At 39.0% G+C, this 12,959-nt stretch overlaps 1 protein-coding gene across 3 annotated transcripts in view; it reads left to right on the top strand.

Moving 5' to 3' along the window:
* Nucleotides 1-12,959, top strand: part of LOC309791728 (uncharacterized protein) — a 275,665-nt gene that overhangs the window by 99,612 nt on the left and 163,094 nt on the right. The gene's annotated exons all lie outside the window — the stretch shown is intronic.

Below are 12,959 nucleotides of genomic sequence, written 5' to 3'. Positions count from 1 at the left end.
TTTTGTATCCATTCAGCCAGTCTATGTATTTTGGTTGGAGCATTTAATCCATTTACTTTTAAGGTAATTATCAATATGTATGTTCCTATTACCATTTTCTTAATTGTTTTGGGTTTGTTATTGTAGGTCTTTTCCTTCTCTTGTGTTTCCTGCCTAGAGAAGTTCCTTTAACATTTCCTGTAGAGCTGGTTTGGTGGTGCTGAATTCTCTTAGCTTTTGCTTTGTCTGTAAAGGTTTTAATGTCTCCATCGAATCTGAATTAGATCCTTGCTGGGTAGAGTCATCTTAGTTGTCTGTTTTTCCCTTTCATCACTTTAAGTATCTCCTGCCACTCCCTTCTGGCTTGCAGAGTTTCTGCTGAAAGATCAGCTGTTAACCTCATGGGGATTCCCTTGTATGTTATTTGCTGCTTTTCCCTTGCTGCTTTTAATATTTTTTCTTTGTATTTAATTTTTGATAGTTTGATTAATATGTGTCTTGGCATGTATCTCCTTGTATTTATCCTGTATGGGACTCCTGCGCTTCCTGGACTTGATTGACTATTTCCTTTCCCATATTAGGGAAGTTTTCAACTATAATTTCTTCAAATATTTTCTAAGTCCCTTTCTTTTTCTCTCTTTTTTCTGAGACCCCTATAATTTGAATGTTGGTGCATTTAATATTGTCCCAGAGTTCTCTGAGACTTTCCTCAATTTTTTTCATTCTTTTTTCTTTATTCTGCTCTGCGGTAGTTATTTCCACTATTTTACCTTCCAGGTCACTTATCCGTTCTTTTGCCTCAGTTTTTCTGCTATTGATTCCTTCTAGAGAATTTTTAATTTCAATTATTGTGTTGTTCAGCCTTGTTTATTTGCTCTTTAGTTCTTCTAGGTCCTTGTTAAATGTTTCTTGTATTTTCTCCATTCTATTTCCAAGATTTTGGATCATCTTTACTGTCATTACTCTGAATTCTTTTTCACGTAGACTACTTATTTTCTCTTCATTTGTTTGGTCTGGTGGGTTTTTACCTTGCTCCTTCATTTGCTGTGTGTTTCTTTGTCTTCTCATTTTGCTTAACTTACTGTGTTTGGGTTCTTCTTTTCACAGGCTGCAGGTTCATAGTTCCTCTTGTTTTTAGTGTCTGCCCCCAGTGGCTGAGGTTGGTTCAGTGGGTTGTGTAGGCTTCCTGGTGGAGGGGACTGGTGCCTGTGTTCTGGTGGATGAGGCTGGATCTTGTCTTTCTGTTGTGCAGGACCATGTCCGGTGGTGTGTTTTGGGGTGTCTGTGGCCTTATTATGATTTTCGGCAGCCTCTGTGGTAATAGGTGGGGTTGTGTTCCTGTCTTGCTAGTTGTTTGGCATGGGGTGTCCAGCACTGTAGCTTGCTGGTTGTTGAGTGAAGCTGGGTCTTAGCGTTGACATGGAGATCTCTGGGAGAGCTTTTGCTGTTTGATATTACGTGGAGCTGGGAGGTCTCCGGTGGACCAATGTCCTGAACTCGGCACTCCCACCTCAGAGGCACAGGCCTGACACCCAGCCGGAGCACCAAGACCCTGTCAGCCACATGGCAGGCTCTTTTTGGCCCTCGTCTTCCAGTTCTCAAGCCACCGCACGTCAGCCACTTCCCTGCCCTCAGAGTTTCCAGTATGCATTTTCTGAAATTTATTTTGAAATGGGATTTTTATGAAACTTTGCCCAGTTTTAGATTAAGTTGTTTTTAATGTCTCTTGTTTCATGTGAAAGAAACTTTATGATATTAAAATTAATTTTAAAAAGTGTTCTTCCATCAACTGTCAGTGAACTTAGATTGACCAAAAAAGTCTATATTGTTTTGAACATAAATATGTGAAAAAAATAATTTTGACAAAATCATTGACTAATGTGTAGAACATTAAAACTAGAAAAACAGGAACTCCAATTTATTGGTACTATAATTCATTAATACAATGTTCAATATGTAAGTATACATTTTTTCCCTTTAAAAATACAGCAATGCAATTAAAATGATTAATCCATTACCTTTTTTCCTTATGTTGTTTCCTTATGTTTCATATTTATTTTGGTTTTTATTTTAAAAATTTAAGACATTATATATGTAGTGTAAGCCCTGATGGTTGGCTTTTCTTCTGGTAATGCAAGTGCCTAACTTAAGCTTTGATTGCTGAGGCATCCACTTCAAAGTTGGCTATCTAGAATAAACACATTTCCAGCCATGCAAATGGATAAAGAGCCAGGCCACCTCCCCACACTGAAGCTCCTCTGTTTCAGAGACCTTGGTTGATCTCAATAATGGGCCAATGGACCACTTGTTTTTTCTCTTCCTGTGCTTTAAATTTCAGCTCTTATATTTTAAATTCACCAATAAAGAGTTGAGACCACAAAACCCTAGGCCCCCACCATGTCCCCCAATAAAAGCTAACCCCCTAGGCCCTGTTTGCTCTTCTCTCTCTCCCTCTCTCCCTCCCTTTCCCCCTCCCCTCCGCTTCCCTCCCTTCCTCCCATAGTCTCTCTCTCAATCCCCCACCCCCCACCACAGCCTCACTGTGTAGCCCCAGGTATGCCATGTGCTTTCCAGGACCTGTGAGTAATAAACCTTTTTTCCAGTTTCCTGATCATTATTGCTGAGGGCATCTTACAGTCTTAAGAAGAACCACAAGAATCGGTCCAACCACAATATTGGTTATGGATAGGCTGAGGGCATCACAAAACAACATAAAAAGTTCTATAAAATAAAAAATTCATTCTGCTTCTATTTTCTGACCATTATTGTTTTTTCATTTTGTGCCATGTTACTCAAAATAATTTCCTCATGTCAAGGAAGAGGGTGTTAAAAAATGATCCTCTGGATGGCAAATATGCTAGGTAGAACATGCTGGCCTTTCACCATATTTATTGGTTATTTATTGGCTGTGCTATAGTAGCAAAGAAACTCTGAAATCTCAATGGTTTAAACCAATTAAAATTTGTGGCCTTCTAGCACAAAGTCAAATATGAAAGTTCCTGATTGGATGGTACTTCTTGGTGGTTCTCTGCCAGGAGAGACTCGGGGACGCACCATCTTGAGCCTTTACCATGTTGTCACTTCAAAGTTGCCCTGGTCCTGTCCAGCTAGCTGATGGGGAAGGAGAAATAGGGGTGAGAGAATGTTGAAGATTAGGCAAGATATTCTATGGACAGGTCTGGGAACAGCACACATCACTCTCATCTGCATTCATTTGCCCAAATCCTGCCATCTGGTACCAACCTAACTTCAAAGAAGCCTAGGAAATACAGTCTTCCTGTGTGACACAGAAGAGGGAAAAGGATAGGTGGAGAGTCAATTCTGTCACTCCATCTGTGTTCAAGCTGCTCTTTCTGCATCTTTCTACCATTGCAGTAGCTTGTTAAATGGTGCCTCTGCGATCTCTCCCTGTTCCCAGCCATGTAGATTACTAACAGTCAGTGGTTTTCAAATCAAGCAAGTGAACTGCTCGTTTTTAAATAAAGTATTCTATGCAAACCAATATATAAAAAATAGTTAAATACATAACTCTTCTTGTTGGAGTAGGAGTGGGCCGTCAAAAACATTATTTAATTGCCCTTTTTATTAGCTCACACATGCTTCTCCTCCAACACACCCCAGCCATTCCTGGGACCCTAAGTCATCTTTGTGTACTTCTTGGGCTCTGAGTAACAGAAGTGGAAAAGCATTTCAGTAGGTAAAGTGGGACCACTGATGCTTTAGAACAGGAAGTATTGTTTAAAGAGATTAAAGTTCAGACTCTGGCATGTAAGGGTGCCACACCCTACCCAGTATTTGAAACTTTATCCTATTCAACTCTACTAATGTTCCTTAAAAGTATCCTACTCTTTTCAACCTTGATTCCATATATGCAACCTTTTAACATGGTTTTCAATGTTGAGCTTGTTGAACTTTTATTTATTCAACACTGAGTGCCGGGCAGCAGTAAACTATGATAGAGACTCTGCATCAGGGGAAAGAATTCTCTTAGTATAAAAGTAAATGAAAAACTCTGAATACAAAGCTGAATGTATGATGCGATATTAATAATATAGAGAGAAGTTCTTTCTCTATATGTAAAGTGTATTTTTCATTTCAGTTATTGTATTGTTCATCTCTGTTTGTTTGTTCTTTAATTCTTCTAGGTCTTTGTTAAACATTTCTTGCCACTTCTCGATCTTTGCCTCCATTCTTTTTCCAAGGTCCTGGATCATCTTCACTATCATTTTTCTGAGTTCTTTTTCTGGAAGGTTGACTATCTCCACTTTATTTAGTTGTTTTTCTGGGGTTTTATCTTGTTTCTTCATCTGGTACATAGCCCTCTGCCTTTTCATCTCGTCTGTCTTTCTTTGAATGTGTTTTTTGTTCCACAGGCTGCAGGATTGTAGTTCTTGCTCCTGCTGTCTGCCCTCTGGTGGATGGGGCTATCTAAGAGTCTTGAGCAAGTTTCCTCATGGGAAGGACTGGTGTTGGGGAGAGCTGGGTGTTGTTCTGGTGGGAAGAGCTCATTAAAACTTTAATCCACTTGTCTGCTGATGGGTGGGGCTGGGTTCTCTCCCTGTTGGTTGTTTGGCCTGAGGCGCCGCAACACTGCAGCCTACCAGGCTCTTTGGGGTGGCTAATAGTGGACTCTGGGAGGGCTCATGCCAAGGAGTACTTCCCAGAACTTCTGCTGCCTGTGTCCTTGCCCCCAAGGTGAGCCACAGCCACCCCGCCTCTGCAGGAGACCCTCCAACACTAGCAGATAGGTCTGGTTCACTCTTCTATGGGGTTACTGCTCCTTGCCCTGTGTCCCGATGTGCACACTACTTTGTGTGTGCCCTCCAAGAGTGGAGTCTCTGTTTCCCCCAATCCTGTCGAAGTCCTGCAATCAAATCCTGCTAGGCTTCAAAGTCTGATTCTCTAGGAGTTCCTCCTCCCATTGCCGGACACCCAGGTTGGGAAGCCTGACGTGAGGCTCATTACCTGCACTCCAGTGTGTGGACTTCTGTAGTATAAGTGTTCTACAGTTTATGAGTCACCCACCCAGCAGTTACGGGATTTGGTTTTATTGTGATTGCGCCCCTCTTACCGTCTCATTGTGGCTTCTACTTTGTCTCTGGATGTGGGGTATCTTTTTTGGTGAGTTCCAGTGTCTTCCTGTTGAGGACTGTTCATCAGTTGTGACTGCAGTGCTCTTGCAAGAGGGAGCGAACGCATGTCCTTCCATTCCGAACCAATCTCCTGTGTGTATAATTTTAAATCAATTCACAGAGAGTCAACCTGAGGGACTTGGATTTTATTTTGCAGGAGATAAGGAGACACTAGTTTTATGCACAGGAATGACAACTTTATATTTGCCTTTTCTTTTTTTTATTACATTTATTTATTTATTTTCGGCTGCGTTGTGCCTTCGTTGCTGCATGTGGGCTTTGTCTAGTTGTGGTGAGTGGGGGCTGCTGTTCTTTGTGGTGCATGGCCTTCTCATTGCAGTGGCTTCTGTTGTTGTGGAGCATGGGCTCTAGGTGTGTGGGCTTCAGTAGTTGTGGCTCGCAGGCTCTAGAGTGCAGTCTCAGTAGTTGTGGCGCACAGGCTTAGTTCTCTGAGGCATGTGGGATCTTCCCAGACCAGGACTCTAACCCATGTCCCCTGCATTAGCAGATGGATTCTTAACCACGGTGCCACCAGGGAAGTCCCAATATATTTGCTTTTTTCATGTGTGCCATTTGCTGTGTTTTGAAAGAGGTCATTCAGGGAGGCAGAGTACTGGAAGTGGAAGGACATATGGCTGAGGATGGAGTATTGAGGGGCTGTCTTAAGGAATGGGGCAGTCAGAGGACACAGAATCACCATTATTAGGGAGAAGGGACAGTAGAGAAGAAGCCTCTGGTTCATCCTGGGTTACAGTGTTGAGGCCACAGAAACTAAGCAGAAGGAGTTTCTCCAAGTTCCCCATTTTAGTCATATTTCTACTTAAGATTTCCCTCTAGATTCTGCATATATATATATATATGCATGCCATATTAGAATATATAATGGACCTCTAAAACAAAGAACACATTTACCCACCATTTTACACAGGGTTACACAGCACACCAGCACTTTGGCTTCCCAGGCATAGCTAAGCTCCACTTACAACCCTCAGGCCAAAAATTCTGTTGACCTGGACTCTCCAGGATAGAGCTTCAATATTGACCATCCTGAAGTCTTCCTAGGTTGGCGCTTGGGGGAAGTCATGAACTTGAAGCCACTCCCCCCCCCCCCCCCGCCTATTGTTTTGTCTTTGTTTATCTGATTTAATTAGGTAAATGCTGTGCAAAATGTCTTTAGCAGCTAGGTGAAAGTTAGCTTATAAGTAAATATCAGTTTTCACTTTAGCTGTAGATGATAAAAGATAAAGTGCTTTACCTAATTTGAAAGAGAACAGTTGCACTGAATGCAAAGCAAGTCAGATTCTGTATTTATTTTTTTCACTGAAAGAGAAAAAAATTGGCTAGGAATAAAACTTTAGTGGCTTGTTTGTGGATAAGGCACCCCATTTTTATCTGGAGTAGACTAAATTATTTTTTTCACACAAAGTGAATAATGGCTAGATTTTTTTTGTTAATTTTTATTTTACTTTGGGGTATAGTTGATTTACAATGTTGTGTTAGTTTCAGGTGTACAGCAAAGTGATTCAGTTATACATATACATATATCTTTTCTTTTTCAGACTCTTTTCCCACATAGGTTATTACAGAGTATTGAGTAGAGTTCCCTGGGTCCTTGTTGATTATCTGTTTTATATGTAGTAGTGTGTGTTTGTTAATCCCAAACTCCTAATTTATCCCTCCCCTTTGGTAACCATAAGTTTGTTTTCTAATTTTGTCAGTCTGTTTCTGTTTTGTAAATAAGTTCATTTTTATCATTTTTTTAGATTCCACATATAAGTGATATCATATATTTGTTTGACTTACTTCACTTAGTATGACAATCTCTAGGTCCATCCATAGTGCTGCAAATGGCATTATCTCATTCTTTTTTATGACTGAGAAATATTCCATTGTATATATGTACCACATCTTCTTTATCCATTCCTCTGTCAGTGGACATTAAGGTTGCTTCCATGTCCTGGCTATTGTAAATAGTGCTGCAGTGAACATTGGGGTGCATGTATTTTTTTGAATTATGGTTTTATCTGTATATATGCCTGGGAGTGGGATTGCTGGATCATATGGTAACTCTATTTTTAGTTTTTTAAGGAACCTCCATACTGTTCTCCATAGTGGCTGTACCAATTTGTATTCTCACCAACAGTGTAGGAGTGTTCCATTTTCTCCATACCCTCTCCAGCATTTACTTTTTGATGATGGCCATTCTAAGCTATATGAGGTGATACCTCATTGTAGCTTTGATTTGCATTTCTCTAATAATTAACAATGTTGAGCATCTTTTCATGTGTTTTTTGGCCATTTGTATGTCGTTTTTGGAGAAACATCTATTTAGATTTGCCCATTTTTTACAGTTGGGTTGTTTGTTTTTTTGATATTGAGCTGCATGAACTGTTTGTGTATTTTGGAGATGAATCCCTTGTCGGTTGCATCGTTTGCAAATATTTTCTCCCATTTTGTGGGTTGTCTTTTCATTTCGTTTATGGTTTCCTTTGCTGTGAAAAAGCTTTTAAGTTTAATTAGGTCCCATTTGTTTATTTTTGGTTTTATTTCATTACCCTAGGAGGTGAATCCAGAAAGATATTGCTCTGATTTATGTCAGAGAGTGTTCTGTTTATGTTTTCCTCTAAGAGTTTTATAGTATCTGGTCTTACATTTAGGTCTTTAATCCATTTTGAGTTTATTTTTGTGTACGATGTTAGAGTGTTTTAATTTCATTCTTTTACATGTAGCTGTCCAATTTTCCCTGCACCATTTATTGAAGAGACTGTCTTTCCTCCGTTGTATATTCTTACCTCCTTTGTCATAAATTAATTGTAGATGTATCTTTTTTGAATAGCCATCTTTAGAAACCATAAGATTTTGAGAGAGCAAGGGAAGTAGAACCTAGTGAGTCTCCAAGAGAGAACTGAGAAGTATAAATGGGCCGTTTTCCTACCAAATTCCAGTGTCTAAAGTTCTCGCCACTGTCTCTTTCCTGGAACATTGGAAAGAAGCCTAAGGTTTATTTCCTTTTTTTTCCCATTGGTTCTTGAGACTCGCCATGTGCAGGGTTGCTCAGCTGACATGTCTGTGGGAAGGGGAAAAATGTCCTTTACAAAGGAATCAACTTTTGTGGTTACACATTTGGGGTTTGGGTAGACATTGGCGAATTCCTTCTGAAATCTGAAACTTCCTTGAAATTCTCACCATTATGTTAATTTGTAGAAAATTGAGATCTTTAAAAAGCTGTGCCTCCCTCAAAAAATACATAAATAGCTTTTGAAGCCACACAACACCATCCTATGTATACATACTATATGATATATCATGGTTCAAATTTTAATGACAGGAAATAGCTTCTTTAGATTTAATGCTAAGATATGGGTTTGGGTGTTATTACAGGGTCAAGAAATAGATACTTTCCTTGTCCATAACCAGTTGTGACTCTGTATTATGTTTAAAATCAACACAAACAAACCAACAAACCTATGTTCCACTGGCTACCCTTTTGTATTAATTGTAAAATCTCTTGACAAGAACTTAGTAGAGGAACTCAAAGAATAGGAGAGTTCTTAAGCTGCCTATAATGATTTCACTGTACTGATATGCTTTTTCATTTCTTATCAATCCATCTCTCTGTCCATGGATAGCTGGGGAGGTAAGGATTTATTCATGAATAATTTAGTGATGGGGGAGGATATATAACTGTCTATGCGTTTATCTAAAAGGTCCTGATGTTTAAGATGAAATATCTGCCTTTATAATGGGAATAGAAAGGGAGGAGATAAATAGCACAGGGTGAAATAAAGAGGGTCTGGACCAGGATAGTAGCAATGGTGATGAAGAGGGAGAGGCAGATTAAACTGCTTGCAGGAGAAGAAAATCACAGAAGGTAAGAGTTTGGTTTTGAGCCCTGGTATCCTGATACTTCTACTTTCTATGGTACTAGTTGTACAATTCGTGCAGTCCAAGTTTTTAAAATTCTCTGAATCTTAGTTACCTTATTTGTAAAATGGGATAATAGTGCCTACCACTTAGGGTTTTTGTAATGGAGTAAATGAGATAGTTTGAAAAAAGTTATTAGCATCCAGCGCTTCAAACATAGTAATTCAATACATGTTGGCTATTTTATTAGTCAGGATTCTCCAGAGGAACATAACCAATAGGACAGATATTATCCTATTTATTATAAGGAATTGGCTCACACAATATGGAGACTGAGAAGACCCATGATCCTCTGGAGACCCGGGAGAACTGGTGGTATAGTTCTAGTCTGAGTCTGAAGACTTGAAAACAAGGAGAACTGGTTGTGTAAGTTCCAGCCCAAGTGCGGGAGAGACCAGTGTTCTAGCTTGAAAACAGAGAGAGCAAATTCTCCCTTCGCCGTCTTTTGTTCTATTCGGGTCTCCAGTAGGTTGGAGATGGCCCACCTGCGTCAGGGAGGGCAATCTGCTTTACTCAGTCTCCCTCTTCAGATGTTCATCTCATCCAGAAACACCCCCACAGATACACTTAGAATAGTGTTTAAACAAATATCTGGGCACTCCATGGCCCAGTCAAGTTGACACCTAGAATTAATCATCACAGCTATTATAAGTACTACAGTACTAGAACTAGGTGAGAAGTCACCTAGTATAGTTGAATTCATATGAGGTCTTAAGCCACATAGCCTTCCATTTAAATCCCATTACTGCCTTTTTCTATCTGTAAAACTTTGGTCAAGTTGCTTAATATCTCTGGTTAAATTATTCATTGACATATGTCAAATCAGAGCAGTTTTCTTGAGGGTTGCCTGGCAATAACACCATCCTTCCTCCTGCCACCCCTCTCCTTAAAGCTATATTCACCTTTTGTAAAATGTCCACCTCCATCTTTACACTCCAGGAAAGGTCACTGGTGCTATTTCCAACAAGCTTTAACCTGTGTAAAAATGCTAGGATATGTATTGAAAGATGGCCTTTTCCTTTTACCGCAGACCCTTCATTTTAGACGTCTCACTATATTACATACGAGCCCGCATAGACCTATTGTATGCTTGTAACTCATATAATATTTTAATCAATTTTTTTCTATCATATTATAAATCTGCTAAGGATACGGACGCTCTCAGATGTTGTTAAGGAGAGTGTGAATTGTGCTAACCAGTCTTTTCCACAAAATAATGTATGTATTCTTTGACCTAGGCAATCCCATTTCGGGAAATATATCCCACAGATAAAAATAGCCTCTAAAATGCAAAGCTACAGTTAATGGTATTTTCTGTATTGTTATTTGTAGTGGCAATAGGAATAACAGACTGAATATCTATCAATAGAAGGAAAATTGACTAAATTATAGTACTCCATAATACAGAATATAATGACCAGAGGGATATCCATGACATATTATTAAGAAGAAAAGCAAGCAAGGAATCCATATGCATAAGGTGATCTGATGTTTGGAACATAATTAAAATATTTTATTTCTATATGTTTATATCTTTGTGTGAACATGTGTATTTATTTTGAATATAATTTTTTGGATCATAGAGAAAGGGGTGGAAGGAGTCACACCAAACCATTAACATTTATTACTTGAGGGTTGAATGGAGTAGAAATGAGGTAGAGTGAGATTGTTAATCTTAGATTTGATTGTTCTAAATATTCTTAGATTTGATTATTAGAACAAACTTGCATTACTTTTTCAATTGAAAAATAAATCCTGTCAATGAAAGAAAAAATAAAGCTTGCACTACTATCTCATGAAATTATAAACCATCTACTTGGGAACAAGCTGTAATACACATAATGAAGAATGAAATGGTAATTAGCAGGACTCGGATAAATAATCTTAACTTTGGAGTCAGAGGATGCCGGCAGTGATTGGTCTCCATGACGAGATTTGAGAAACTGGGATTGCTACCTGCCTTCAAATGTAGTCACTCCTAGAGGGTCTTCTGGACCCTCACTTGTGCTTTTGAACTTGATTACTATGTGGGGTGACACATTAGGGAGTTCACACCTTGACAGGCATTAGTTTATTGATTTTATTTAACCAATATTTATTTAATGAAATTCATAATAATAAATATTATTTTAATGATATTTAAGTAACATTTAAATAATATTAATAAGTATGGGTGTCAATAATTTATTAATGTTATTATTAACAATATTAATAGTGAAATTAATAAATTCATTAGCCACCTAAGAGAACAGGGCATGCGGAAATGACATTCAAACAGCTAAGTGTCAACCAGGTGGTAATCATGGAAAGAAGGTATTGGAAGGATCCCAAAATTACAGCAATGCCCCATTCTGGTGGAATTCTTCTGTAGGGAGTGGGTTGGAGGAGATATTAGAAAGTCATAGGTGCTCTCAGAACATAGGAAAAGGGACAGGAGAAGCATGGAAAAGAATGATAGAGGCCCTCTAACCCTTGAGGGAGATCATCCAGCTTAGGGAATGAGAGCTGGGGGGAGGGAAGAAGAGAGAGCAACAGAGGTGAGAGAGAAGTTGGTACAGGGTATGCTTGGGCAGCTAAATCAGTGAGACACTTTGGGCAGGTGAGGGATGAGCAGAGAAGAAGATAAATGCCAGGAGGTGTGGAAGGGCCAGCAGGACACGGGAGGTCATCCAAAACAAATATGCCTCATTTCAGGTTTGCCTAACATTGGCCTTGCTTGTATTTAGTTTTATTCACCAGCCAAGTCAATTCCTAGGGATAATTTATAAAGTGAGAAAGTATGAATTAACATCTTCATTTACATAATTATTTTTCATACCCAAGATGTCTTAAGCATCCAAAAAGTTTAATGTATCTCTGTGTGTATAATGCTTCAAATGATATATTTGGATTTCTCCTTCTAAGAGGCTTCATTCTCCTCTGGCAAAACAGAGCTTCTTGAAGGAAGGAAAAGAAATACTGCTCATCATAAAGTCATAGTAAAAATATAAGGGACTCAAGAAGTCAGTGTTGTAACAAGGATAAGAGACCCGCAGGAGGACAAGAAAACCTAGTTTTGACTTGAGACGTCATGAAGTAGCTTTGACATCTTATGTAAGCCATTTAAATAATTGAAGTCTTTGTTATCTACATCTTTAAGATGGAAGGTGAGGAAATCTATGATTTCTGTGGTTTTGTGTGATACACAATTCCATTAGGCAAGGGGTTTTTTTTTTTGAAACTGATGGACAGGATTGGAGGGAGCAATGGGAAATGAAGACACAGACTTCAAAGTTATGGAGAATTAGTAGCTAAGGGTTAAAGTTCGGAGTCTCACTGACCCCGGTTCAAATTCTGGCTCTACCATTTATTAGCAGGTGACTTTGGGGAAGTTTCTCTGTGCTTATTCCCCCATAAATAAAACTGAGGATAAGGACAGGTCTCTAGCTATCAACGTGGTGAGTGTTAAATGAAATAATACATGTTATGTGCTTCATGATACCTAATGACCTGGAAGTGTTCAGAACGTGGTAGAAAATAAAGTGAGACATTTCAGTTCATGTAAGAGACATGCTTTGCTTTTTCTTTTTTTTTAAGTAATGGTTTTCCCCTCCAGATGGAAAAAAAAAGGGTTTTGAGCATCTTGGCCATAAAAACACAGTGATTTAGCAATACATAGTAAACATATCACTTCACAACAGGAAGGAAGGAAGGAAGAATCAAGAGTTGAGCAAACAAAAGAGGAATATTATCCAGACAGGGAACTAACCAACTCAATGACTAAAAATACTGTGGGATTGTCAAGGAAAGTGAGTTGTTCCTTGGGTCAGGAACCCTGTGATTTATAAAACCCAGCACATCCCCCTTCAGGAATGTTCTGTAGTGACCCTGTGGTCTCTCCATTTCCAGGACTTCCCTGCTTTTCTAGCCTCATTAGGGCTACTG

Source organism: Mesoplodon mirus (assembly GCF_964341445.2).
Source record: "Mesoplodon mirus genome assembly, chromosome: 16".
In the NCBI taxonomy this organism is placed as follows: Eukaryota; Metazoa; Chordata; class Mammalia; order Artiodactyla; family Ziphiidae; genus Mesoplodon; species Mesoplodon mirus.
This window is presented reverse-complemented; position numbering and strand designations above follow the sequence as displayed.